General features: G+C 43.8%; 1 protein-coding gene across 1 annotated transcript in view; it reads right to left on the bottom strand.

The window, feature by feature from the left end:
* PRKCA (protein kinase C alpha) overlaps window positions 1-25,861 on the bottom strand; it is a gene marked incomplete at its 5' end in the record, with an annotated part of 383,747 nt that overhangs the window by 176,530 nt on the left and 181,356 nt on the right. The gene's annotated exons all lie outside the window — the stretch shown is intronic.

The raw sequence follows: 25,861 nt of genomic DNA on the forward strand, positions 1-25,861 counted from the left end.
AGGCACCATGCAGACACCACCACCAAATGGCACAGTAGCCTGGGTGTTTGAAAACATTTCTAACATGAACTTTTCTTTCATCAGGTATAGCGATACTTTTAGGTACATGTAACACACATCCCGATGCATTGGCCCCTGAACCCCTCTATGTACGTATCTACCACCAATCAATAGTCACAATGGAACCGGCCCCCCAGAGTTCCCCCCATCCCTTGTGCTTCTTCGAGTCACCATACTCTCCCACAGGGTAGGGATGACCTTGATGCTTGGCACCATCAGTACATTTTGCCTCTTTCTGAACATGAAACATATGGAATCATAAAAATACAATTTGGACCTCGATTCTGCAGCTCAACACGATGTCTGAATCCCATTTTTGTTACATAGTATTCCATTGTAGGATTATTACCAAAAAATCCATGCTAACTGGGTAGCATGGGTTGTTTCCAGGTCAAGGCAATTACGACGAGGGCTATGAATGTTTCGGGTATGTGACTACTCTTGCTACGCTGAGGTCATGTTCCTTTTGGGTCTGCACCTGAGGAGTGGAAGTGTATCATGGGGGTTACATTCAGCTTCCATCAATATGGACCATTTCCCAAAGCAGTTTTAAAAACATACAACCCCGCCTGCCCCCCGTGGGTCTCTCTCAGCAGTTAGTATTGTGGGGTTTTATTTTATTCTTCATGAGGGGTTGTGGGTTCTCACTACCTTGTCTGCACTCCCCTGATGACCAAGGAGGTGCAGAACCTGCTCACATATTTATGGTCCATGTGTACACCCCTTCATGAAAGGTACAAATCCATTGCGTGCTTTTCTACTGGATAATCTTGTTGCTCTGTAGGAATTTTTAGTCTGGACTCAATTTTTTACTAGTTGTAAATGTAGCAAACCTCTTTCCTCCCCCATGGCAGCTTACCTTTCATTCTTTCAATGGCTCAGTGAACACATTCGCTTAATTTCATTGTAGGCTAATATATGAACCTTCGTGGCCAGTGCTTTATGTTCTGTTTAAACACAATTTTCTGTAATTCCATTTTCTAGAAACATTACTATCTTACCATTACAATTAGATCTATCTGTCTGGAATTGGTTTTTGTGTAGGGTGTGAGTGGGTGGAGGTTTTGTTTTTCTGAATATGGACACTCACTTATTCACCATCATTTCCCTGCTCCTGCATAGTTGAAGGCACAACTTTAACATGAAAATGTTGACTTAGAGGTACCTGGGTGGCTCAGTGGGTTAAAGCCTCTGCCTTTGGCTCAGGTCATGATCCCAGGGTCCTAGGATCAAGCCCCGAGTTGGGCTCTCTGCTCAGTGGGGAGCAAGCTTCCCCCCTACCCGCCCCTCTCTGCCTGCCTCTCTGCCTACTTGTGATCTCTCTCTGTCAAATAAATAAATTGAAATCTTTAAAAAAAATTGTTGACTTAAATGTATACAGAAAAAAATGTCCAAAGACCTCACGTTTCAGTCTTCCATTAACTTAAGCATCCTTGCCTAATTCCCATAGGAAAAGGGAAGCGTAAGTCCAAAGATGCAACGCAAGGCTTTGTTCCCAATTTCACCGCTTTGTCAAGTCACACAAAGTGACTCTTCTTCAGGACGGGTGAGCGTTGGACAACAGAGCACGAGGAAATGATTTTTAAATTGTCTCAAAATGAAATGATTACAATGTCATTTTATACCACGAGAAACTCCTTATGTACTTCTCAAAGCCCATTTCTTAAATTTCATTTTAAAAACATCCATACTTCATTAACTCCACAGCAGCTGTCGAAAGAGCTGTCCCAGGGAGCAGCAGTTGGCAGAAAGAGTTCAAGAGAATCGATTTCTGCAATGCACGTCATCCTGGTCTTTGATGCCTGAATATCCAGTGGTCTGAGTGAACACACAGACTCCCATTTCTGGAGCCATGCAGTCCCTCTCACCCGCAGAAGCTAACAGCACCTCCTAGAACAAGGGGAAGAACCTCGTGGGGAAAAATGCTAGCCTCTGCAAAAACGGAAATTCTCATTCCCTCTTTTTTTTTTTTTTTTTTACTGTTTTCTCATTTTATTTATTTTTTAAAATTTATTTTTATTTTTATTTTTTATAAACATATTTTTTTCATTCCCTCTTTTTTAATGTAGCCCAATATGTTAACCTTTTATGTTTAGTGCTTTTCATGATTCGTCAAGAACACTTTCCCAGGGAACACGTGCAACAACAGCCTGTAGCCGCCTCCTCCTTTTTTTCCCCATCCACCGGCTAAGATTTTGGTCCTATCACAGTCATGGCATGAACTCAGGTTTTTGGACATCTTCCTATCTGATTTTCATTTCTAAGATAGATATATCTATCTATCTTAGAAATATATATAGATACACACACACTAATATATATATATATATCTGTATATATATATATATATATATATATATATATATATATATGAAGATTTTATTTATTCATTTGAGAGAGAGACAGACAGAGAGAACACAAGCAGAGGAATGGCAGAAGGAGAGGGACAAGCAGACTCCCCGCTGAGCCAGGAGCCCGACACGGGGCTCAATCCCAGGAGTGCATGCTGCTGAGGAGGACCTTTACCTGCTTGGGAACCAACACCCTGCTTCCTTAACATCCGTAATTTGGTAACAATCAAGCAGCAGCGATCAGTCTCACTCACCACAGGCAGCCAGGTGGCCCTCTCTAGCCACACGGCCATACTCTGGAATGTTCTGAGAGTGATCTAGTGACAGTGCATAACACACTGCCCAATCTGGCTTCTTATCCAGGCACCTGAGCACCCTGTTTCCTATTTGCAAAAGATTGCATGTGAATACCTAAGAGACACTAGTCACTTATATTCATACTGAATTCTGCAAACTGAGCTAAATAAACGCTTACAGGAAGTTCCCTGTATCATATGTGCAGCCTCCCTGCTCCTTGATATTTACTTGCCACTGCAGAAAGGCTTGCCTCTTCTGCAGTTCACACACCAGCTGTACAATGGTTACAGGTGGTAGTCCTCAAGTGCAGTGGAAAATGCTTGAACACTATAAACATATAATGTGACAAGTATTGATATTTCCATTTGGCTTCAAATTATGTGGTCAATTTTTTTTTTTCTTTCTGGATTACAAAACATCCTTTCATGAAGCATCTTCCCCCAAACAATTTGACCATATCCTCTCTGGTCAGATCCTGGCTCTGATGCTCGTCGCCAGCTGTACACGCCTCGGACACTGTCCTCTTTGTCCTCCTCTGGTCACCTCTACAGTGGGGAAAATAGAGCCTCTGAAGGCAGTCGTTCTATGTAAAGCGCTTCTCGCAGGTCTGGAAATACAGTATTTTTCTTAATGTTAGTTACGGTTAGGATTACATACACTGGAGTATCTGAGAACACCAGCTGAAGACGCAGGGAACCTGGAAAAATGCTGGGCAACCCATCTTGGGATGGCATGGACCACTTGGGCGGCTCGCCTTCGGTTCGTCCTCATCACACTGTGTTGTTCCTCCCAAGTCTCCTACCCAGGCTGCCCCGACCGTATCTCAGGAATTGCTCTTTTCCCTCCCCAGCTGTCAGCAAGAAATAAGTCCACTGGTTGTGGCCATGATGGCCGGATGACTGTAGGGTTCGCCATTTCTCACAGTAGAACCGTTCTGAATTGGGGTAGAGAAGGCCTCCTCCAGGTATGCTTCTGTTGTTTGACTTATAATTTTTTTTTTTATTGTGATAAAATATAAAGGATTGCCTGGGTGACTCAGTGGGTTAAGTGTTCAACTCTTGATTTCAGCTTGGGTCCTGATCTCAGGGTCCCGGAATTGAGCCCTGCGTCGGGCTCCCCACTTAGCAGGGAATCTGCTTGGGATCCTCTCTCCCTCTTCCTCTCTCCCCTCCCACTCTAAAAAACAAAACAAAAAATTCATATATATATATAAATTCAAATATGTATTCATATATATAAATTTATATATATAAATTCTTATATAAAACAAAATTTACCAGTTTAGCCATTTGTGAAGGTGTAACTCAGTGGTGTTCGGTACATTTATGCCCCTCCACAACCATCAGCACTATCCATCCCCTGACCTTTTTCATCGTCCCACACTGACACTCTGTATATCCCATGCTGACACCTCATTGTGCACACCCCTGCCTCCCCACCGGGCCCAGGGGATCACTGTTCTACACGGTCTCCATGAATTTGACCATGAATTTGACTATTCCAGGTACCGCACACAAGTGGCATCATACAACACATTGGTCTTTTTATTTTATGATTGGCCCCTAAGGTTCATCCATGTTATAACAGGTATCGAAATTTCCTTCACTTTTAAGGCCAAATGATATCCTATTAGATAGATAGACCATATTTTATCAATTCAAGCATTGATGGAGACTTGAGCTACTTCCATCTTTTGGCCACTGTGGCTAATGCTGCTATGTACAAGGGTGTACAGAGCAGCTCTGAGACCTGCTTTTACTTCTTTCCGGTAGGTATCCAGAGACAGAATTGCTGGGTCATAGATCTCGTTTTTAAGGAAGGCATCATCCCTGGCTGTGGAAATGACACACACTGATGTTCTCTTCAGTTTTCTAGAAAATGTTCTCAGTGGTAGGACTAAAGCTAGCTCAACTCCAAGGCGAAAACGTGGCTTCTTTCTGCCCCTTTGCGTGTGATGAATTTGAAGCGGCATCGAGCTGTGCTCCAACTTGGTTTCACACACTGACAAGGAAGTCGGATTTCTTCATTAAAACAGACTAATGTGTTCCGCACTCAAAAATCTTAAACTCTAGCTCCATTGGTAAACACAAGCTCTTTGAGGAATCTTGATGGAATTAAAATGCCTGTGAAAATTATCCTTTCTGCACGTCTACCCCACTACCACCTGATAGGATGGAGCTTATCAGTCTCATTTAACAGGCTTCAGAATCATTTTAAATGATAGGTTTTGAGGAAAACAGCAGCTCTTGTTCTCCACAAGCCCACCTTTCCAGGTGGCTCACTTGTTAGTACTTCAAACTCCAGCAGGCTTTGGCTGAATCAATATTTGGATGGGAACATTTCCAGGGGAAGCGTGATGGGAGGCAAGTGCAGAGAAGACAGCTGACAATCTCCCCGCACCTATGACTGACTCCTGGAAGGCCCCCAAACTCCTCGGAGAGCTTCCTGTCAGGCCTGAGGCTGTTGGCCAGGCTTGCCCAGCATTACCTCAGGTGCTTTGAAAATCTCCAAGCACCAATTCAGCCCAAGTGGAAGAAAAATGCCAGAGGTGGGGCTGACAAGATTAAGTTCTTCAAGTGGTTCAAATTACGGCCAGAAGTTAAAAAGCACAAAGCTGGGAGGAAGTAGACTTCGAATGGGGTGACACAGCTTACAAACTGTTTTCATACATTATCTCTTTGAGCCTCAGACCAGTTTGGTGTGGTCAGATGGGCTCATGCTATGGCTCCTACTTTACAAAGGGGGAAATACAGTTCTGAGAAGTCAGGGGACTTGCCTAGAGCCCCAAAGCTGACTTGGGGGTCGCCATGTCCCAACCCAGTGTTCTTCCCACTACAATCTGCTCCGCAAGCCCAATGAGAAAACTTCCTGGCAAAATTTGGAACCCCCTCCCCACAAAGAATACACTGATGATGGGTTTGAAATACAGATAACCTTTTACATTTTCTGGAGCCCGACTAGCAATGTGTATGGAACATTCTTAATTTTTCATAGAACCGGCTTCAATTTCAGTTCGCATTTTACATTTTCGATTGTACTCTTGTTTGCTCATCTTCTTGATTTCCTTTGGGCCCGACCGAGGCCCTCCCTGACAATTTCTTTACAGTCTTTATATTTATGATTTAACCATTATACGATGCTCAGCATCAGAGATGCAGCTGTGAGCCTCTGAAGGGAGAATTGACCTTGGCCAAGCACACCCACCTTTCTCAGCTCTCCAATCTGCAAAAGACTGATCTGCCTTTTATTTGGGAGAGCACTTCCTCATTTCTGAGGAAGTGCCAACATCCTAAATTAAACCCTCAACTCCAGATCTGAACCAGGAAACATTCAGCTGTGAGCTCCCCCCACCACCGTCAGCCCCCCTGCTGTCCTTCATCTATATGCTCCAAGCCTCCACGGGCCATCTTTCAGCTCGGTGCTTATTAAAGAAGAAGGGGAAAGTGACACTTAAAAACACTATAAATAGTGAATCCACACTCTATCTGCCCCAGTGGCCAGGACTCATTAGATCTGAAACAGTTTGGCTTCTCGCGCAGGAGACTGGAACCCAATTACGACAGTTCACATACAAAAGAAATGATCTTGGTAACATTAAGATTCCACTTCTAAGCTGTTTACTTGAAACAGTCCTGGGGTTTTAACTGGCTTAATCCTTATATAAATTCTGAAAGGATTTTTTAAAATTAGACCCTAGAAGGATTTAAATGAAGATTTCCAAAAGTATCACTCAAAATGCTCAAAGAAAGCAAGGTTGCATCAGCTGACAGTTTCTCTCTGGCTCTGCCCCTAACTGTTTGCATATCTTTGGATGAATAACCCCATCACCTCCCTGAGCCTCAGTTTCTTAAACTGTACGAGGAGGGTGCTGGAGGGCTTCTGAGGCTCACCTACTCAGTCTGGTTCCAGGACTCCTTGGCTCAAACCTTCCAGGGCAATGGCTAGGACGGATTCAAATGCGGCTGGGGGTGGGGGGTCCTTCAGCTGTAACCCTTGAGCCCAGAGGGATGCCATGCTCCTTCAGACATGAAATCACAGCAAGAGAGAGACCCCTGGGCACCAAGTTCCTGGTGCTCCCAATTCTCACCAGCACGGTTTCCTTTGTAGGGACCATCCATTTGCCTCTAGTAAGACAACCACGAAGTTAGCCATAAAGCACTCCCAGCGCGAGGTGGGCTTAGCGCTGCGCAGGATCTGCCCAGAGCAAGCGGATCCATAAGCAAACCTTCTCCCAGCCGTCACTTCCCACCACCTTCACCACGGTCTCCAGTGGGGGACCTGGCCATCTTCTACCTGACCACTGCATTTATCCATGGCTAACCTACCTACGCTCTTGCTCATTTTTCTGTTTTTTTTTTTTCCAGACAGGAACCAAGGTCATCTTTATGACCATCTCAATCCGAGCCAAATACCGCAGCACTCCCCTTTGCTGCAAATGGAACGGAATCCCTAACCACAGCCGACAGGCCCAGCACCTTCTGTTTCTGTCCACCTCACCTGCGCCTTGTTCCCCTTTGTCCCAGGAGCTTCCGGCCCACTGCCAGGCTCCGCTCTACCTGGAACGCACTTTGCTCTTACCCACACTGATATGACCCATTCTCGGGGTCTCGGCATGGAGGTCCAATCCTAGCCAAGCCATGCCCCAGTCTCCCAGAGAAGAAAGCACATGTCTAGTGTTCCCTATCAGTGCAGTTATTCTGGGCTAGACAGCACCTAGCATGACTTGCAGTAACACATCGGTCTGCGTACACGTTCATGGTCAGTTTTCCCATCTAGACCATAAGCTCCAGAAGGGGAAATGTCCACAGAGGCTTCAGTGTCTGCACAATGGCCAGCACATACTTGCTATTAAATAAGTATCTGGGACATCAGCCATCGACCAAATCAAGAGTCATCAGACTGAGCCTCGCACCCAGCAATGAGGGGCTTCACGGGGTTTTATGGGAATTCCCGAATGCACAGCTGTCCCCTTGCTGGCTATGTCTATTAAGTCCTTACATACAGCAGAATTGGGCGGCAGTGGGCTATATTCCGAGGCAGGGGGTGCATTTCAGGCTCCCCAGATGCCATCAGATGACAACACTTACTGGTGGGCATCTGGGCTGCGCAGGCTGGCGTCCTCTGCCTCTGCCTGTGAGATGGGACAGTGGGCTCCAAACCGGCATCTCACATCTGTTCTGCACACGAACTCAAAACACTGTTCTCTGGCTACCTCCCCCTCATGGGCCTGCAGGAAATCCACCATGGTGGGTCTCCTGCTCTTCTAGGAAAACATAGAACTTCAGCAGTTAGAAAGTATGGAAGGAAAACCCACGGTGTCCGCGGAAGTAGAGGAGGGACCTGCCCTTTGCTGAAATCATTCCGATTTCCCCACATAAGACACAAACCCAATTTTGGTACCTATTGCATGAGAGCTGCTACACCTATGATTTTACTGAATAGATCCATTTGAAAATCCTCATGAGTAATCCCCCCCCCTCAAATTTTGAAGGCCTGAATTATCCGTTAGACAGTGAGTATCATTTTTAGCACTGGATCCTGCACCCATTCAAAGAGTCCCTGTGGGATCCTGAGTGATATGTCTGAGAAATGTCAAGCAGGAAATCTGCTATTGTAAGTAGAGTGCATGAATAAAATATATTACTAACAATTTTAGAATCGTAATTTGTATCAAGTTGTCTGCCTTTGTGCAACTTTGCTTCACAGAGAGGAGTCTCTGAATAATTCATTGCGTCCTTAACCAAGTCCCTTAAAAAAAAAAAAAAAATCAGAGACAGGGCAGATAATATTCTTTCCCTTAAAATGACTCCAACCCATCCCATTTCCTACCAGTTCCTACCAGTGCTTCCGACAACACAGAGGGATGGGAATCGTTGGGTCTTCGCCGCTGGAGACTGGGGGCTTACAACTTCCTGAAATCATCGAGTTTGCTGCCACATTGCAGGCAGGTTTGTTCTGACCTTGCTCCAAACTAGCCTGCTTGTTCCCTGACCTGGTCCTACATGGTTCTTCCCTGGGGAGCACCAGGGAGCGAGCCCTTCTTCACACCCAACTGCCTTTCCTGGGTCTCGAGACAGCTTTGAGGTCTTCACACTTTCTCTTCCTTTGGTTAAGTGGTTTCCAGTTCTTAGGCTCCAAGAGTCAACCCTTCAATAGTGTCTTTAAATAATATATTATGGACAAAAATGGAATTGGATAGCTTTTGTCACCCAATGCCCATGAAAACTATTGTCTTAGGTTTAAAAACAAAGGAACATTCTCCTCAGAGCACACTCATTGGGTTAACTCATTGGTAGATGGCTCCAGGTGCAGATGCATATTTAATAGATGTTTTCTGGTCATAAAAACTCTATCTTGAATTTTTAAAGCACCTTTCAGAGAAAGACCCAAATGTGTTTAAAATGGAAAGCTTCCAGGCAATAAACAGAAACTCGATACCCAAAGGTGTTCTCGTGAGCCGGAAAAGGACTCTAGTCTCAGGGATGGCTTGCCCAAGCTCAGCTGAGCTGAGCTACATGAATGCCTTCCTTTTCACCGAGCACTCTTCTTGAGAGAAAGTGGTAGAAAATTGGAAATTCATTTGGCAAAATAAATGAGAAGGCTATATATCTAATGGCAAGAACAACAACAAAAAAATTAGTAGCATTCATCGCCAAGGTATGACAAATGAAATGCTTTGCAGATTCTTCTGGGATTCCGCACATTTTTAATAACATCTTCAACAGCATCTGGAGGGGAAACTCTTCACCTAAGGATGATCTAAAATTACTACAGAAACTAAGTTTGTCAGATGTGGTATTTCATAATAGAAGTGCCTGTCATCATAATTTTTTTTTAAACCCCGAAGACCTTCTGTTCTTGGAACTCAAATAAGTCCTGGAGGACTAGCCTTCCAGTACTGGTAAGTGGTTCTTAAAGGGTCAACTAGGCTACAAGCCACCACGTTGCCTAGAAATTTCTCAGATGAAGTTTAAAGAAACCAGGCTTCTTACAAAATAAACTTATAAGGAGGGAAGCTGTCTGAGACACTTGCCGAGAGTACCTACCACATTGGGTGAGGAAGCAGCAAAGATGGCCGAGTGACACAGGGGAGCACATAATAATAAGGAAAGTCAAGGAAGAGTGAGCATTCCTCCAGAGGATTCTGCCATGGGCTAGAAAAGCATGATCTTGCTGGAGATGGGTCTTCGGGTGCCAGTTTCCATAAAGAAGGCCATGTGTGGGCTGCCACCAAAAGTCTGGCCATGCAAAAGGGTGACAACATTCTACATGGCTGTCCACCCTCCACATCTACCGAGTTGGAAAGGAAGAACAGCCCTGAAGCCCCTGTTATGTTTAAAACATGGTGCTAGATGTGTAGTAAAACACCATTCCTGATTCAAAGAGTTCACAATCTACTTAAAGAGACAAATGTATGATCTTAAGTATTATGGGATGGTATCAGCACACTATTGTGAGTGTTCAGGGGCAACAGATAGTCCCAACTGGTTGTCTATTCCTGTGACAAGGAGAGGCCTCCCTGTTGAGAGATTACAGAGCTTAGATAATTAAGGAACTTAGGAAAAGATTTCAAAAATCACAGTAGGTAAGCCCAGGAGACATGGGGGAAGAAAGGGTCTCAGAAGGTGACAGGTGAGGCAACTAAACTGTCTTCATAGTCACATAATTATTTATTAGGGACACAAATCCTCGGATCCTACCACACCTGAGGATAGAAGAATCATAACTTGAAAAACACTCATTTTTAAGAAATTTTCCCCTTAAGTCTATATAGATTTAGATGAGTCCTGACGGACACACCTGGGATCAGAGAACTGATGGGCCCTTAAAATAGCGGCGCACGTACTTTACTCTGTGTTGCAGTAGGCGGCTATGGACCCAGCTGCCGGGGACTTCCCACCTCCTGGTTTTCACACCCTCTGTGGGCTTCTCTCCTTGAATGTGGGCTGGACCTACTGACTTGTTTCTAACAAGATACAGCAAAAAGCACTGGGCTGTCATCTTTGTGATTAGGTTCTAAGACCATGAATCTCGCTAGCATTTCTCTTGAGGTTACTAGCTTCAGGGACGAAAGCAGGAAGCCCGGAAGTTAAGGATCTGGGGGTGGTTCAGTTTCTAGTCAACAACAGCAAAGCACTGCCTCAGTCCAACGGCCATGAGAAACAATCCTGCCAACAATCATGTGAGCAAACTCTGAAGCAGATCCTTGCCCAGTCGAGCCCTGAGATAAGCACACCCAAGCTTACAATGGAACTGCTGCCTCTGAGACCCCAAGTCACAGGTACCCAGCTAAGCTCTGCTCGGAAACTATAAGATTGTAAATGCTGCTGCTTTAGGCCATCAAGTTTTGGGGTGATTGGTTATGCAATGAGAGATACTACATTGTTTAATATAGATCTACAGTATATGGCATTTAAAAAAAAAACTCTCATGGTCCAGGCTTTTAGAAGAAAAATCATATTTTTCATAACTCACCATACTCTAAGATCTATGTATTTTATAACATGTAAACTACACTTCAATAAGGGAAGGACTGATTCCTCTTATCTCCTTCAGAAATTGGAATTTTTCATAAAAGAGTTCTGCTTAAAGTGATACCTGTACCCGTAGGACTTTCCCAGGGCTGTGGTAAACAAATGATCCCAAACCTGGCAGCTCGGAACCACAGAAATGGATTCACTTATATTTCTGGAGGCCAGAGTCTGAAATCGGTATGACTGGGCCCAAACCAAGGCATCAGCAGGGTCATTAGTATGTGTGCTGACTTCGCTAACAGTAGATCTCCCCACCAGCGTAAATCGTTTCCTGGATAGGAGGACAGGAAACAGTCCTGCCAAGGGGCAAAGAGTATCAGGGAGAAACACTGTCATCTGTACTGGCTGAATCATCCCCATGAGGCTCAGTGGGAGCCTGTCCTTCATCTCGATACACTTTTTGTTAGTTTCATGACTAATGAGAAATATAAGTAGCCATAGTTTTTGCTTCATAATACTCTCCCACCAATAAGCCCAAGGGAGCCTCTCTGTTCCAAAGCCAGCAACAAGTTTGCTCAGGCTGTGGACCCACTGTTACAGCTAGAATTGGTTTGGTTTCTCTAATCAGGAAAAACCCTTTGGAACGTTCTCATGCTTGAACAGTGACTTGGGATTTGTGGACAGGCCTAAGAAAAAGAGCAGAGTGACAAGTTTCACTAAATTCCAACAGCTACAAATCATCATTAATGTCTCTCAATGTTGTTAGTCAGAATTACCTAAAAGATGTTTGCATAATCTTCCCATGTTAAGTGCTTTGATACATTGGAATAAATTAATTTCTCTGCTTAAGAAAAATCATGTGCTAATGGAAATATTCAAGTCAAATTTGTGGTATTAGGGGTTCACAGTTTCCAATACCAGTGTGGAAATCATGTTTGTTATGCATCTGGAAAATATGCCCATGTTTTATACTCCTTGAAACTATCAAAATGACTCAAAACTGAATGGACAAAACTTAGGGTGGACAGAAGTAATCACAACATCTGCCAAACATCAATTTAGTTGTTTGCACATAATTTTCAATAATGAGGAGGTAAGAGTGAAACCCACTATCAATTCCTAATTTCCAATGTACACTTACTGAGAAAGGATTAGGAGGTCTGGTGCTGTCTTAGGTGCTAAGAGACAGAGGAATCTTACAATGTCTATCCCCTCTTGGGAAGGGGGCAACAAACTAGGCAGTGGAAAGGAGCAGGCACTAGGACTGGGGTGTGCATCATTCACAGAAGGCCACCACTGGCTCCACCAGATGGTTCAGAGGAGGAAGGACTTATGTAGATTTTGAAAGGGAAATAATTGCTTGACAGGTAGATATAAGGTGGGCAGGAAGGCATTCAAGGCTCAGTGTGAGCAAAGGTACAGAGATGTGACACATCCTGTCATGTCTGGAGAAAAACAGTAAGTGAGAAATAAATGCGGAGAGGTAAGGACAGGCAAGATCACAGAACATTATGTTAAACTGATGAAACAAGACTCCTGAAGACCAGACAAGAAATAACAATGTGTTTAATTTAACTTAGTAGTAGTAAGAATATAATTAGGACAGATATGGGAGAGAGGCTATAGGTTTTTTTTTTTTTTTTTTTTTTTACATTTTCAATTTTAATTCTAGTGTAGATAGCATACAGTGTTATTAGTGTCAGGCATGTAATACAGTGATTCAACAATTCTATGCATTATTCGATGCTCATCGTATGTGTACTCTTAATCCCCATCACCAATAGAATTTTAAGCACAGCACTCGATGCTTGACTAGAAATGAGGGGAAATGGAAGCAAACTGTTATAAGGGGCTTACACTATATACGTGATATATTATTGGAAGGTAGAAGGACTGCTTAAGGATAGATATCATAAACCTTAAGCAACTACTAACAAACAGAATCAAAGAGGCATAGCTAAGGTTGTGGGTTGAACTATATCCCCCCAAAAAACATACATCAAAATCTTAACCCTAAGTACACGTGAATGTGACTTTATATAGAAATAGGGTCTTGAAGATATAATCAAGTTAAGATGAAGATTTACTGAATTAGGGTGTGCCCTAAATCCAATGACTAGTGTCTTTATAGGGAGAGGTAGATTTGGGGACAGATATGCACATATGGGGAATGACTATGTGAAGACAGAGGCAGAAAATGGAGTGATACAGTTATAAATCAAGAAACACCATGAATTGCCAGCAACTAAGAAATGAGGAAGAGGCAAAGGAAGAATTCTTCTCTAAAGTCTTTGGATGGAGCATGACCCCACCAACACCTATTTTTGGATTCTGAAGTTTAGAAACTGTGAGAAAAATAAATTTAAGACCCCCAGTTTTTGGTAGTTTATATGGCAGCCCTAGGAAGCTAATACAACTAATAAACCCATCATGAAGTAAATTAGAATAATTTAAAAGTACTCTATCATGTCAAAAAACATAGGAAAGAAGGAAAACGAACAGAATGCACCATCACCGAAAGATGATTGTGATTAAATGTAAATTAATGTTACCTCCTATTACATGTAAAGGATATAAAAACTCTAATCAAAAGGCAGAGCTTGGGGTGGCTCAGTGGGTTAAGGCCTCTGACTTCAGCTCAGGTCATGATCCCAGAGTCCTGGGATCAAGTCCTGCATCAGGCTTTCTGCTCAGCAGGGAACCTGCTTTACTTCCTCTTTCTCTGCCTCTCTGCCTACTTGTGATCTCTGTCGAATAAATGAATAAAACCTTAAAAAAAAAAAAAGGCAGAGCTTGTCACAGTGCATAAAAAGATACCATCAGGGGCACCTGGAAGGCTCAGCTGGTTGAGCGTCTAACTTAGTTTCAGCTTGGGTCATGATTGGGGTGGTGGAATCAGGTCCCGAGACGGGTTCCACACTCAGTGGGGAGTTGTAGCCTGCTTGAGATTTTTCTCTCCCCCTCTCCTTCTGCCTCCCCCTTTGCTTGTGTGCTTGCTCTTTAAAATACATCCATCTAAAAACAAAAGCTAACACCAAACTATATGCTGTTGACATGAAACATATGTTAAATTAAAAAAAAAAACAGATATGTTAAAAGAATAGAAGGTGACATAGCGTGTTAACAAAAGAAAACCAGAGTGGCTATATCAACAACAGGGAAAGTAGATTTCAGAGAAAAATTAACACATCTAAATCAGGTATTGTACAAAATACAATTTAAGGTAAGAGTGAATATGGTGCATTTTTTCAAGGTGATATTATACTGATTACTTCTTATTTTCCACTGGAATCTGTTGGATATTAGGATTCCTTCTGTACTGAGTGTGATTCCTAGAATGATTAGATTTTAAATTGCTCTCCTCCTCGTGGTATATGCCATTACAAAGTTTTGCTCCACTGTTTTTCCCTTAAACATAGCCAGCAACACCAAGCAAACTGACCATGACAGAGCCTGGAATGTTTAAACCATTTTTTAAAAAAGATTTTACTTATTTATTTGACAGAGAGAGAGCACAAGCAGAGGGAGAAGCAGGCTTCCCCCCAAACAGGGAGCCCTAACATGCGGCTTGATCCCAGGACCGTGAGATCATGACCTGAGCTGAAGGCAGAGGCTTAAACGACTGAGCCACCCAGGTGCCCCAAACCATTTTTTAAAAAATTAATTTTAGCTCTGGCGATCTCTAGCTACAGATGTAAAACATGAAGAACTTGCACGAAGCATCACAGGATGTAAAACAAAAGTCTCAATACATGGATATGAATAATTTTTCTTAAAGACCTACAGTGTTGTAGATAAATTCTTTATATTTCACTCTGGGAGCACTGACAAATAGAAGCAACATTTCTGAAAGCAAAACAGGAAAATCTTTCATTTGCTTAAGCCTAAAAAAATGTTTGGCAACTAATCAATATTTATTGAAAAACTCAAATCCTGTAACCTTGAGCAAAACGGTTAACCACTTTCACCTGTAAAATGGAGACTGTAACAGTATCATGTGTAGGGCAGTTGTGATAATTCAAACAAATTATACTGGAAATTATTTTCTTGAATAAAGAAGACCTAAAGTACTATATAACAAAGTAATTCTTGTAAGAGAAATGTCCACATTTTCTGGATAATTAAATATTTTTAGGTACTGAGTTGTTTTTTTTTTTTTTTAAAGCCAATGCAGGAACAAATATTTCTGAAATGTATTTTAAGTACCCTGATTTTCTTATAAATCAACATAATTGAACATTTCCCCAGTCACTGTAATGACAACCGTGAACCAGTATTCTGGTCTGCAGCAGCGGGGCAGTGAGCTAGGAATAGAGCAGTCTTGTTTGGGCATAATTACTGGGCCTGCCGAAATGGAGTCCTGTTCTCGATGAATCTACCATTTCTCCGCCCCTCATTTTCTGCTTCTGATATTTAACACAGAAAACCGGAGGATGGGCTCGTTGGGGTTAAAGGACTTCGAGTGCTGGCATTTCCTGCAGAGTAGGGAGCCTGGGCTCCCAGACGGCGCTAACGATCGCCAGCATCCTGTGCTGTCCCAGTCTGACTTCTGCATCACACATGCTACGATGTCTCGTGTTAACCCCTAGCGGACAAGCTGGAACGCACGGACTCTTTGGTCTCAAGTAAGAGTTGATATCATGAAAAGCCTAACCTCGCAGCAACTTCTACATTTTAGTGTCTTACAGTTTCTTATTCTACAAATAGGACAAATGAGCTACATTTTGGTGAGAAGAGCAACAAAGAAGAGGCATGTGGTATTTAAGGAATGCCAGGAAGCCAAGAAACTCTGGCATTCTTTTGAATGTTCAATTAGGACACCTGAACTGTTTTAAGGAAACTCCTCCCAAACTGTATTTCATATAAATATTTTCAGCTCCACCCACTGCCCAGAAACCTGTTATCCTAGATAAGAAACCAGCAGATGACCATTTAGGGGGCAGAGTTTATAACAGGTCATGTGCTAAATCAAGCACAGTTTAATATTGATTATAAAACAAGAATAGAAATTATGGAAGTGTACAGCTTTGGAAATTGTGTGAGAACAATTCAACTTTAATCGGATGAAACAATAATTGACTTCAGCTGTAACTCCAAGGTTGTTGCTGCTTTTTTTTTTTTTTTTTTTTAATAACATAGAATGTATTATTTGTTTCAGGGGTACAGGTCTGTGATTCACCAGTCTTAGGTAATTCACAGCACTCACCATAGCACATGCCCTCCCCAATGACCATCACCCAGTATAACTCCAAGGTATTTTAGAACCATTACATTTTCCGAGTAATTTATTTGAAAAGACCTCATTGACTCATCAAATTCTATCTTTAAAAGGACACCTCCATTCTGAGAAAATTACCTGCACATGCTAGAATAAAATGACCTGTCAAACAATGTAATTTTAATTCAATGAAAAAAAAAAGTACAATTTATACTGTATCATTTGATAGGATGATGGTATTTCCCAAGGGAAACAATGCTTAGTACACAGTAGTCCATGACTAATTTTCCATCCTCACTGAGTACCACAGGGCTCTGCCGTGGAATCCTGCCCAACTACTGGCTTCTGAAGAGCACGGTGCCTCAGTTCAAAATGTTCTGCCCACCCACCCCCGCCCGGCACCATCGCACCCCCTCATCCAAGTCTTAGGGCACCACCTTCCCAGACCCTTCATACCTGTCCTCTTTGCTAAGAAGCCCTCTTTGGACAGAAACAGTCCCTCCCCACCTCATCTCCGTGATACCAGTACTTCTCACGTGGGACCTTCTGGGTGCTGGCTTGCTTACAGCAGGCTTATGGTCAACCAGCTGCCCGTCTCCCATTCACACACAGGAAGCTTTTCAGACTAAGAACCACCCCAGTTTGTCCATGGAAACTAGCATGAAGCTTCTGCACATAGTCATGCAAATAAATGTGACCTGAGTGAATTCACCACAAACTGTATCATGGAAAACCTAGGCATAACCAAAAAGGAAAAAAGAAAAACACTCTATTTTTAACGCAGATACAGAACAGTTTCTTATAACCCCTCCATATTCATTTTTAAGGTTAGGGGAAAAAAAATGTTTGGCTTGGTCTACTCTGTATAAACTCTTTAAACATGGACTAGTAAGTTTATAAAAGCATGAAATGACTTTTTTCCCCTGTGGCTTTATACAGAACTATAATAATTGCAATCTGAGCTCAGGGTCACTATAAACGCCTGATACTAACCTCCCACTACAGGATTCCACAAGATGGCTTATTAACAGCCTCGCAGAGAACAAATGTGGTCAAACTATCTCTAAAATCTGCTGTGGGGCTCAAAAATGTTTCAGGGGCTCATACGGGCTTTGGGCTTTGATATTTAATTGATAGCTGAGAAGCACACACTGGTGGAAAATCTTATACGACTCAAGAGTTTTAAACATAATTATACATTTTTACAGGGCATTTTCTGCAACCCCCAGAATAAGTATGTAAGTGTGGTAAAAAGTGGCAATATTTTCCCTTAATTTTCAACATAATTAGCTGCCTCCCTTTGTGGCTTTTGTATTCGGCAGGCGCAGAGAGCTTCCAAAGTGCAAGGAGCTGCAGATTGGAAGTCAGCTTCACTTTGCACACGTAATTCCTACTCTCAGAACTGCAGCTGTCACCTGCTGCCTCTAGATTTGCCTCTTTGGAGGGTAGGAGTTTTTCCTCCACATCAACTCCAGAGGGTAAACGAGCTCTGAATCTCAGTTACCTGCTTTTCATCTGTGCAGACAGACATTAATTTAAGCCACAGAGGAAAAAAACAAAAAACAAAAAGAAACAAGAGGAGCTAAGCCTCCAAAATCTTTTGGTGTCCCTCGGCTCTGCACAAGTTTGTCAGTCCCCTTTAACAACAGGAGCAACAGGAACCCAAGTTGGGGGGTGGGAACAGGCAGCAGAAGCACATCCTAAAAGACCTTCTTACAAAATTCTCATCTGCAGCTCTTATTTCTGCAATGCTAAAATAGTGCACAGCAGGTTAAAATCTAGTTGTGTTTTTTTTTTTTTTAAATACCCTCACTGTTGCATCTTTACTCATCAAGCTTTCTTATAAGAGGTATTACAAAGAATAAAAGCCAGACTCCATTGGTGTCTATTCCAAACCTCCGTGTTCCCCTACAGCTAGAGTGCTCCCTCACCAGCATTGTGATGGCCAGAGGACACACGTGGGGGGCATGACCAAGAGCCACTCCCTACCTCTGTGGAGTGTTCCTGACCTGCACGTGCCTCGCCTTTTCCGGCGCTTCCCCACAGTGGGGTGGGATGGGGCTGGGAAGACAGAGGCTCTGAGGGTTGAGAGGGAAATGCTTTGTGCATCACATCTAGTGATGGACAAGCGTGCATTAATAATGACTGTTGACGATACACACGTCCTACACCATCACTGTCAACCTTCACGAGGGGGGTTGGCTATCTTTTTTTTTTTTTTTTTTTAAACAGCTTGGGACAAATACAAAGGCAGAGAAGGGGAAAGGGGGAAGAAGATGAGGATCTGCTGTGGGTCTTACCCTCCATCTCGGACTCTAAGCTGTCAGTAAAAATCCAGATGTTCTAGCTGAGCTCGCCCTTCCTGACTCCCCGATGGCCACTGTGGCCTTTGCCAAGTACTGGGGGTGCCCGGGGCTTGCAGGGCTCCCCCCCCAACCCGAGACACCCCTCTGGGGGCCGCTGCAAACTGCTGCCCCCCCGCCCCCCACTTGCAACAGCTACCCTGCCGACTGCTCTTGGGTTATTTATGAGACAGTCCCCGCGCTCGGAAGACGTCTGTCTGCAGATTATTCATTCCCCCTCCATGAAGCAAAAACCCAGCACACACCGTCCTTTCCCTTCCGGCACCCGGCCCCGACCGGGTTGCGCAGTCAGCTGCCTCCCTCACCGCCCCCTCGCCGCCAACAGTCAGGGCTCCTGACTTGGGCTGAGCCGGCCGGGTGCTGAATGTTCCCCTTTGTCTCCGAAGCCCCGGGCTGGCGCTGGGGCCGGACAGCCTGCACAACAGTGATGAATCAGAGTATTTATTTTTGAGGTTTTCTCCAAGCTGCCTCTTCATCAGCTCTTAAATAGCAGCATTCAAGCTGCCACAGACACTTCCAGAAGTTTTCTGGCCTGGGGTTCCCAGTGGGGGAGAACTATGCCTTCCTGGCTCCACCACGCCGCCGAGTCTGGGGGAGAGGAACAAACTAAGACAAGCCGCGTGGCCTACATGTTTAAATTGATTTTTAAAATTATTTGCAAATCCCTCAGGTTGCATGAACAATGGCGGATTCCTATTTCCAAGTGTGGCTGACCTTTTCTAAAACGGTTTTACGCTTTTCACTCTTCTTTAATTGGTGCCGCCTAAGACCACGCGTTGTACTTATTTGGCGCGTCTGAGCGAGCTGCTGAATCCAGGACGCGCAAACCTAGGCCTTGAAATCTGAATTCTAAGAATCCTCCGTGGGCACAACCATTGTTTCTGATGTAAAAACCTCAGGCAAAAGCAAACGGTTCTTCAGATGAAACGGTCGGGCTTGGAAAAACGTACGAATAATGCACAAGTCAGAGATTTGTTCTTTCTTGCTGCGTTTGACTATTAATAACAAAGATATTCTCCACCAAAAGCATTTATTTATACACCCCCCCCCCCGCACTCAGCTTGATGCCGTGAAGAGTGCAGGGGAGTTCTTGTGCAGGAAGGCAGAGGCAGAAGTGGGGGGGGGGGCCCAAAAACCAACCATGAAAATTGGAGAATGCTACCCAGAAATACGAGGTCATCAAAATACAAAAACCGCCTCCGAGAAAAGTTACTTTAGGAAAACTTCTGCATTTTTGTACAACAAAGATGAAGAGGGCATTAGGAGATTAATCTCCGTTCCGTCAAAATTATATCTCATGACTTTTCCAGGGTGACCTGGAGACCACAAGGCATTTGATCACACACAAAATCTTCCAAGGAATGTTAATTTATAAGGGGTGCCCCACATAGGCAATCTAAGAACCCCAATTACAGATCCCATCAAATCACAAAGACAATTTAGGGCTTAATGATTTCATTGTGATTCCTACCACACCCTTGGGGGCAACAGAGCAACAAAAGCTGAGTCTGGTTCAAAACTTCTACTTTCTCAATGATTATTATCTGCAAGGTTATGCTAACCCGTGGCTCAGAGTAATTTGCACCATAAATTACGATAATAATTTACTTTGATTGAGGGGGGCTTTGGGGAAGTACTGTTCTTTGAAGCAAAAAAAGAGAGAGAGAGAAAGAGAATATTGAAGGTTTCTGCCACTTCTGATCTTGGGTAGACAAGAGTTCTCAACATTTATATGCATTTTTAAAATTATGATGAATAATGGGGGGGTTGCTTCTTGAGAGTAGAGCTTAGAAAAAAGAGCTGGAGCCCAGAGAATGAGTCACTGAAACCCCTAGAACAGATTCTGATCAAGAACTGGGGTGAGCTGCAGAAGGAATGCCAGGTTCGTGGGTTAGCTACCGTGGAGGGATTTTAAAGGCAGGCTCCTGGGAGGCAGGTCCAAGTCCTTCAAGTCTATCCAGCACAGACTGCAGGGAATGGCTCCAAGGAGTCTTAGTCTAACGAGTGCTGGAAGATGGGAACCAACTGGTGACTGGGCAACCATCTTGTCTCCCTGAACCTACCCCCACTACGGGAGTCTTTCATGTGAGCCACTGGAGCAAACTAATTTCTGTGGGGGAAGAGCAGTTGGAGCCTGTCTTGTTGGCCCTTCCTACTAAAGACAACGATAGATGGGCGCTGGGTATGCACCAGGCATTGTTCTAAGTATCCACCACCCTTTGCAAGAGCTCTATGACACAGCACTATCATCTACTTCCTATGGAAGAGTGAGGCTCAGAGTTTAATTTCCCAAGATCAAAGAGTTATAGCAAACAGTAGAATAGGGATTTGCACTCAGAGCTGAAATGTCAATGATTAGGCTACACTGCCTACACCATCACACTTTCTCAGGGAGCGGATGTTGAATGAACAAAATCTCAGCAAAGCTGCTTGGATATTCTGATCCTGTTCAAGGTTTTGATTTGAGTGGATGCTTTTTCATTCTGGGTGCGCCCTGAGCCCTGGTTATTGCCTCTTTCTCTTGTAATTTCTGAACCTGTCACTGTTCATTTCTGATTTTGTGGCTATAGCAAGTGAAAGGGGGGGTGGTGGTGAACATGTTCAATTAGCAGTCTACCTCCCAGGAGCTCCTCACAGGTTCTGTCGGGTGGGAGGCTAGAACTAAGAACTAAAGGAACAGCCACCACTTCCAATTATGTATGCCTGCAATGCCCCCTTAGAGAAGCTTTTTGGAGCTGCCACTCTTTGGATTCCGAGGTTGATTGTTACAAGAGCTGAACTGCTCTAAGTATAGAGAATACATTCTCTTGCTTACCAATACCATAAAAATATGATGTTACAGAATCACAGAGAAAAAGAAATGGGACTCAAGTTTGCCAAAGTTCTCCAAACAGGTGGTTGGCAAGCTATGAAATTAGTGTCCAGAATCTTTCTCAATAATCCAGGTCAGTGCTTAATAATGCTCTGGGCAGCAAATTAGCCTACTTTACTTGTATAATTTTCAGGATGCATTATAAGTATATATATATATATATATATATATATAGAGAGAGAGAGAGAGAGAGAGAGAGAGAAAGAGAGAGAGAATGCTACAGGACTACCTAAAACCAAACTGCTATCTTCTGAAACCCTTGAGAATTTGGAACAGTAAACCCTAGTACAGCAGGTACTGTTGGGGCTACATAATTTTATTTTGGTTTTATTTTGGCTTATTTTGTCTTGCTGTCAATTTAAATACCCAAAGTCAACAATGTGGCTTTTTTTCTTTTTCTGTATGGGCATATGTTAACATATTAAGTACACCTGTGTGGAAATTATGTAACTTTTCTTGGTAGCAGCTTTGAGACATATTTTGTCTACCATACAATTCACCCATTTAAAGTATACAAGTCAAGGGGTTTTAGTGTATTAGCAGGTTGTGCAAGCATCACTACAATTTTAAGAACATAGTTATCCCCAAATCTGACCCCATACCCATTGGCAGTAATCAGTCCCTCCTTCTGACCAGCACCGCCGGCAACCATTCATCTACTTTCTGTCTCCATGGATTTGCCCACTTTGGACATTTCATATAAACGGGACCATCTAGCATGTGGTCTTCTCGGGCTTCTTCCACTTCAAACATTTGCAAGGTTCATCCACATTAGGCAGCAGGAATCAGTACTTCATTCCTTTATACAGGTGAGCAAAGGTTCAGGTGGCAAATTCGGATTATGAATTTAACAATCATTTGTCAAGTGTAACTTTACTTACCCCTAAAGATAAATAATCCACATTCCTAGATTATAAACTTAAGGAAACAACCCCAAATCCTATTCAACCTGTGCCTCGGAGAGCATATGGCTTGATAAAATTTGACCTGAACTCAGTTTAATTTGTCAGAAACAAAATCGGTTTTTTAAAAGTGCCAAATTTTACTGATTCTGAAGCACCCCCAACACCATTGAGGGGGTAGATACACAAGCCCTCCCAATTCTTCTCAACTCACTGCTGAGGGAATTAAAATTCGATTCAGTTCTCCATCTGCAAGGTGAGGATGCGGGGGCGGGGCGGGGGGGGGGGAGGCACTCTCACCATAGTCCCAGGGAAACAGGAAGATAGGAAACTAGACATCACGCTCAGATCTGAAATGGACAGACCAGCAGCCGCATTCTTCACCCCGTGATTACCCACAAGCACAAGGAGAAATTCTGGCTAAAAGATCATTTCTACTCCCAATAACAGCAACGCCAACAGGAGGGAATCTCAGGTTTCTTCCCTATCTAGGAGTGTACCTTATCTGCATAAATATGGTTTCATTGATAAAAAAGTAAACCCTCCCTCATCCTGGTAAAGGAGGTGCATCTTCTCTATAGAATTTCTAGGAAGCTTAAGTCACGTTGCTTCTGAGTCACCAAAACTCTTCCGGACCCCATTTGGTGGAGTTTCTCCTGAAAGGTATTAGATGTTTCCCTGCCCATTCGAAGGGGGATGGGGAGGGAATGGGACTCGAAGTCCAGACCTGCCCTGAGCTAGACCCTGAGCAAGATACTCACGTGCCTTGGCCCTTCTCAGCCCCACAACAAACCTCTGCAGGAACACAACTTAAACGCATTCTTAGCAACCCATGGGGTTCTTGCAGTGGTTGCTGGTGGGGACACAGTGAACAGCAGTATCTCCTTCTCACAGCTCGAAGCAGCAGTAGCCCGAGCTTACAGACCCAGGAAGTGGAGAAGCCATTTCAAACCCCAGCTTTCTGACTCTGAAGTTAACCATGTTAAACGCTGTTCTAATAACATTCCGGATATTTTGATTTCCATTACCCTTCTCTCCCCAGATTGCATGATCTAATCTAAGCTGTAACTTCCTAAGGCATTTCCTTGTGGGGTTTTTCTCCCCCAAGTCTTGGGCATTTCTCTCTGGCTCTTGTGTGAATGAACCTCCCTTGATCAACAGAGGATCTATCCAGATCTCACAGGAAGACCCTGGCCACTAGACAAACCGTCCACGTTTTGTAGACACGTTTCCTAGCAGAGCACATCAATACCGCAGCCGCACATGGTGCGGGTATCCAGGGCCGTGATCAGCAACAGGCTAAGAGGACCGCAAGAAATAAATGCCAGGATTAGAAAAGTCAGGCACATGGAAGAACTGAAAAATAATGAATGTTTCTAAAAAGCAATGAGTCAAAACCCAGGTAAGAAACAGAAATCGTGAGTGGGTAAATATGAAAGGGCAGAAGCCAGGGTCTAGGCAAATAGTCAGCACCTGCAGAGGGGCGAGGAGAGAAAGAAAGTTACCAGTGCTGACCTCTCCATACAGTCCAGGCACGGTGCTATTTTTAGTATGTCTTCGCTTTGACTTCAAAGATAGGCATTTGAGTGCAAAAGAGAATGACTCTGAAATCCGGAGACCTGGCCTCAATGACAACTGTCCAACTGCATGGGCTCCTCCTTAAAATGAGGGGTCTGGACTAGAAGACTCTGGTCTCATGATGCAGGAGATCCTTTTTCTTGTTGAGAGAACAAAGAGAAGATCGTGGAGGAGCCCTGATGGGGGCTCAACGGAACTGGGAAGGGAGGGACGGAGAAGATAGGGACCAGGCAGCAGACACAGACACAGACACACACACACACACAGACACACAGACACACACAGACACACACACACACACAGAGTCTCTGCAGCTCAAGTGGTTTGCAGAACTCCCCTAAGGGCTACATTACGTGTCTCCTACCCTGGCCACAGCACCCACCCTGAGGAAGCTGGGCCAGCACTGAGCTGGTGGGGACACCTGCCAACAAGTAGAGGTCTCTGGGCAGCAGGAGTGAGAGCATTTGGGTCCAAGATAGGGCAGGTTAAAGATGCAACTCGCTGCTATTTATTTTTCATTAATTAGCCCTCAAGGCATCAATAAATATCTTTTTCTGCCATGTGTTGGCTTGAAGTAAGAGCTCCTGGCCTGAAGACGGGGAGATCCACAGATGGCCTATTTATACTCAAGAACACTTTAGTAGGCCTCATCCTTGATGAGTTTTTCTCCATCTGGCAAAATTCAAATGATGCGGACGGCGAAGAGGGGCTCCAAAGCCAATTCACAGACCCAGACTGCAGATGTTCAAATCCCAGTTACCAGGAAACCTCGAGTGAGCTACTCAACCTCTCTAAGCCACTGGGGCTTTAGGTGAAAAACCAAGATGATAACAGCGGGGTTTGGGGATGACTCAAGGAACCAGTTCATTTCAAGCATTGAGGATGGACGGTACCTGGTACTTCACAGGTGTGGTAATGCAAACTTCGATTACTTACAATGGTGTTACTGTGCATAAATGTGGACAGGGAAGCACTTGCTACACTCTCGTCTCATGGACACTGATATATATTCAAATTATCATCCTCTGGCTCCATAAAGCCAGCATACGCCATTAGAAAGCCGAAGTCCCAAGCGATCCTCCTTTATTTTGTTCTAACAATGATGCAGGTATGGGTCAAATTATCATAACTCTTGAACTCTTTGTCCATTTCCCTCACGCTAGAAGTTTATTATTCAAACACATTTGGCCCAGAAGTTTGGAAAGATCAACCTGTGACTTTCAACATGCAGAATATAAAACCCAAGAGGAAATCAGACATTTAGGGATAAAATGCAACGATTGTCCTACTGCCCAAGAATCGACAGAAGGACCATGGTATCACGCTCGTGCTCCAGAGACCCCAACGATGCCCTTTAGCCAAGCCCGGCTGCTTGGCTCTCATCTGATGGGAATATGCAAATATGAGTCTTTGACACAAAAATCCCGTCAGCTCCCCTGGAGAAGGAAAACAGTCAAGGTGAATGTAATCAAAACTAATCATTTTCATATGGTGGGAGATGAGCTCTGAGAATGTCAGAATCTTCAACTTGCCTTTAAATGACAAAAACACTTAGGCTGGAAGTCACAAGCTTCACCTCCCACCTCTCAAGAAAGAAAATGCTCAATAAATACTTCTGCCTTAACGAAGTAAAGGATTGGCTTCTGCCCCACCAAGTCCGACAGCCTCAGACAACTCGTTTACATGCCGGGGACGCAGGGGGCTGCCCTTTCCAACGGCCTCAGCAGAGGCAGAAATAAGCCTGAG

This window comes from Mustela nivalis (genome assembly GCF_964662115.1).
Source record: "Mustela nivalis genome assembly, chromosome: 17".
Classification (NCBI taxonomy): domain Eukaryota; kingdom Metazoa; phylum Chordata; class Mammalia; order Carnivora; family Mustelidae; genus Mustela; species Mustela nivalis.